Source organism: Orycteropus afer, unplaced genomic scaffold (assembly GCF_000298275.1).
Source record: "Orycteropus afer afer isolate SDZICR_OR568_19922 unplaced genomic scaffold, OryAfe1.0 scaffold00052, whole genome shotgun sequence".
In the NCBI taxonomy this organism is placed as follows: Eukaryota; Metazoa; Chordata; class Mammalia; order Tubulidentata; family Orycteropodidae; genus Orycteropus; species Orycteropus afer.
The window spans coordinates 5,979,051-5,982,610 of NW_006921639.1; positions in this window are offsets into that span (position 1 = coordinate 5,979,051).

Genomic DNA, 3,560 nt, shown 5'->3' on the forward strand with positions numbered 1-3,560 from the left:
CCCAACCTTCCTTCCGAGGAGTGGCTGGTGGGTTTGAACTGCCAGCCGTCTGGTTAGCAGGCAAGTGTCTTAGCCACTATGCTACCAGAGCTCCCATGCCATATATTAGGGCCCCTAAATTTGCCCCTAGTTTTTCCTTGAGGAATTCTATAGTTTGGGGTTTCACATTTAAGTCTTTGATCCATCTGGAGTTTGTTTTTGTGTGTGATGTGAAGTACAAATCTTGTTTCATTTTTCTGCAAATGGATCTCCATTTTTGCCTGCACCATTTATTAAACATTCTCTTCCCCGTTTAATGGATTTCAGCCCTTTGTCAAAGATCACCTGACCATAAGTCAATGGATCAATTTCTGGGTTCTCAATTCTATTCCATTGGTCTATGTATCTGTCATTAAACCAGTACCAGGCAGTTTTGACTACTGTGGCTGTATGGTAGGTTTTGAGATCTGGCAGTGTGAGACAACCTACTTTGTTCTTCTTCTTCAGTAGTGCTTTGCTTATCCAAGGTCTCTTTCTTATCCATTTAAAGTTAACGATTGGTTTTTCCATGCCTCTTTATAATGTGACTTTGTTTCTCCCATCAAGAGGAAGCATCTCTCTCCCCACCACTGGACTCTGGGCCTAACCATGTAGTTTGAATTGGCCAGTGGGACATCAGCAGACACAATACATACAGAAGCATCATATACAGTGGACTTGGTCTCTTGGAATGCTGCCACCATTATATGAAAAAGCATGGGCTTAAAGGTCGTATGGAAAGAGGCCCAGGCTTCTCAGTTCATCCTAGTCTCCAGTTGACTAGTCAGCCAAGGCAGCAGCATAACTAATCAGGTAGGAGTAGAAGAGCCAGCCAATCAGCCCATGGAATAATGAGAAATAGCTAAGTTTTGTGTAGCTTGTTACACAACAGTAGAAAACAGAACCTATCATATGATAGGTGGTTTGAGTCCATGACTGTATTTCTAATCATAGCCCATTGCAGAGCTCTCAAGGAGCCCACAGTCCAGTGAGGGACACAGAAAGTTAACAGGTAACTTCATTATAGTGTGAGGAATGCAACTGTGGAATTATCCTTAGGGAACCATGAGAGTCCAAGAGGGCACTGGGCTGCCATGGCTTTGACCTCTCTTCCATCTGTCTTTTGTAATATGTAATGCTGTTTGTTACTTACAGGACAAGCATTAAAGAGCACTTGGAAGAACTAGAGGAAATAGACTATTTCTCTGCTTCATTGGGTTGGAAGGAAGGTTGGGCAGTCTACTTCAATAGCGATACTGCCTCAGAAACCCAAGGAGGGGTCGCTATGAGTCGGGTCTGACTCGATGGCAAATAACAACAAGAACAACATACTTCATTGGAGGTGTTTTCCATTCTTAAAAGCAGTTAGAGTTACATGTCCCTTTCTCAGCAGTGAAATGATGAAAGAATCCCAACACATTTGGCCTTTTCCTTCTGTTAATTCTGTTTTCCATACTCTTATACTTGTTCTGTTAGCAGGGGGACACCAAGGTTAATCCTTAACTTTCCTTGGGCTTAAAATCTTTCTTTTTCATAGTAGTCAAGTCCAATTCACATAGTTCATTATACATGGTGGAGTGGCTTTAGTGAAGACTCCCTAACTCACTGTAGAGGTCCCTAATGACTTCATTGATCTTGAGCTGAGTCCCATCAATCTCTCCTGCCTGCCCCATGTGATCATCTCACACACTTTTGATCAGCCCTTGCACCTCTTTGTTGCTAATCTTTGGATTTTAAATTCCATGTACTGGCCTTCAATCTGCAACATCTCTGCTAAATGAGCCTTGGACTGGACTTCTAGCATGATGTTCTAATAGTTTTCCTTAGAGGCTTGGGTTTCGTTGTTTCAGTTGGCGAACATTGCTGGGCACACATGGGGTATACTCTCCTGTTGGCTCTAACTTGTGAGGCTGTCTGCTGGAAAATTACCTTCAATATTCTACTGAAACAGCTTAAAGATGAAAGAACTTAAAGATATGGGCTATGTTTTAAAATGCAGTATTTCCTTTCTGTGCCTTGTGACATCAATTTGCAAGTGAACTCAAAATGATGAAAGTTAAATATCTGTTGTAAAGTGGACCTATTTGAAGCACATCTTACTGCGTTAAAATATTCACTTTTAAAGTATTTATTGTCTTTGTCAAGTTTTTAGCACGTATACTCATTCCTTTATTCAAAATTCCTCTGTGTAGACAAAATGCAGCAGAAGAACATGTCACTTTAATGTTTCACATATGAATTCCTTGTTGTCTTCTGTGTCCATGGTGTTCTGGTTACCTAGTGTTGCTCTGACAGGAATATACCACAAATGGGATGGCCTTAACAAACAGGAGTTTGTTCTTACAATTTGGAGACTTTAAGTCCAAGTTCAAAGTGCCAGGCTCTAAGGGCTGAGTGAAAACCCCTCAACCTTGGGCTTCAGCTCTTCCTCCAGCTCCCGGCCCACTGAAGCTAGAGGCTTTTATTCACTCATACAGCTGCTGGCTGCTGAGGCTAAGAAGCCCAAGGTTGACAAGTAAAAAGGCACAGTACCGATGTTACCAAACCACATGGCAGGCCATTAATTCAAGTTCATTGTAAGTCCCAAGGTCGGCAGAGCCTGGCAGGCTACTGAATAATGACACGGCTATATGCAGGGTCCAAGCGTGCCGTATGCTGGAGACTATCCCTAAAGCTTTTCCTTACATACAGGAAGCAGACCATATCCCAAGGGCAGCTACTCAGCTGCTTGTGGTAGGTCCTACCATGGAGTTCATTGCCAGTCTCATCATGGGGAATAACTACCACCAGCTTCCCAGTCACTCAACCAGGCCCAGCCAAGTTTTTGACATACAAACTGAACTACCACACGTGGTGATTGTAATAATATTTCTTTACTTCAGCACAGCCAGAAGCACGTCGGATTTTGTCTTTGTCCTCCAATGTCATTGCCACAAGGGGTGGAGGGGAATCCATACATGTTTTAGGCTCACCTTGTAAGTTACCACATGCTACCATATTTAATAAAGTATAAGTGGTGCATTTTGTTTACATTTTAACATCTTTGAAATTTGAACACCTCTTTCATTTGATGGCACCTTAGAGTCCTCTGTTAGTCAAGGGAAATCATGGTCTGGTTGTATGGAAACTTTTTATTGACATCTTCTTTCAGATGTGCTAGCATCTGTGATTCTGTGAAATGTGCTTATGAAACCTTGGGGAGGTTGCTTAACTTCTCTAAGTTGTGCCATTATGTGTGAAGTGGAGATAAAACAGTATGGTATGGCTACCTTCTGGCACTCCTGTGAGAGAATATGTGTAAAACATGTATGATTTGTAGGTGCTTTCATCTTTTGTTTTCTTCCTCCAGCATTATTATTCACAGGTGATATTTCTGTTATTTTCACTGTATTTCTCTTTATCATCTGTATAAACCATTTATACTTTGGATTTTTTTATTTATCTTTAACGTTGTTCATTCTTTATTTAGTTTTGACTTTACTCGTTATTACCTCTAGTAATGTGTTGAATTTTTCTAGGAGGTTTTATTTATTTATTTATTT